Here is an 828-nt window from a genome sequence, read left to right as displayed (position 1 = left end):
ACACAACGTCAAGCAACGGCCGTTAAAAGCTATTTAACTGACAGCAATGGCAATGCATTGAATTCAATGGGAGGACGGATGTCCAATGCACACAACACATTGAAAAACGGCCGTTTTTACTTCAGCAAAACAGCCGTTTTTCAATGCGTTGTGTGCATTGGACGTTCGTCCTCCCATTGACTTCAATGCATTGCCATTGCAGTCAGTTAATAAAGGCAAAAATGGCCGTTTTTTAAAATATCAAAACCGTCTGTTTTTTGGACGTTGTGTGAACCTAGCCTTAGGCTATGTTCACACAACGTTCTTTTTTAGTTAAGAACGGGCGCTGATTGCAATTGCCTCAGCGTCCGTTCTTTACTGTTCTCACATCGTTATTCTAATGCCCGATCTTTAGAACGGGTGTTAGAATAATGTGCCTGTCAATTATTTAACTGAACAGTGTCCGGAACTGAACAGCGTCCGAAAACATCAGCTGTTCACACAACGCAATGTGCAGCGCGGCCGCACATTGCATTGGAGTGAATGGCTAATTCATTTGCGGGCACAGCCGCCGTTGTGAAAAAAGAACGTGCCTGCAGCCGATACGGAGGTGCAGCCCCATGGCCGGCTGTTTAACAGCGTCCGTTGCTATGCAACCAACGCTATTAAACGGCGTGTGAACATAGCCAATCTCTGGATTTTCTGCTGAGACTTTTCCCCGTATCTGCAATCATTCCAGCCTTTACAGCAACAAACACATTCAGACCCTCATGTTATACTTTATTATACATACATGTGTATGGAAGGTAACGTATCACCCAACACATATATTATAAGAAGATGGTTTTA

Source organism: Dendropsophus ebraccatus, chromosome 1, assembly GCF_027789765.1.
Source record: "Dendropsophus ebraccatus isolate aDenEbr1 chromosome 1, aDenEbr1.pat, whole genome shotgun sequence".
NCBI classification, from domain to species: domain Eukaryota; kingdom Metazoa; phylum Chordata; class Amphibia; order Anura; family Hylidae; genus Dendropsophus; species Dendropsophus ebraccatus.
This window is presented reverse-complemented; position numbering follows the sequence as displayed.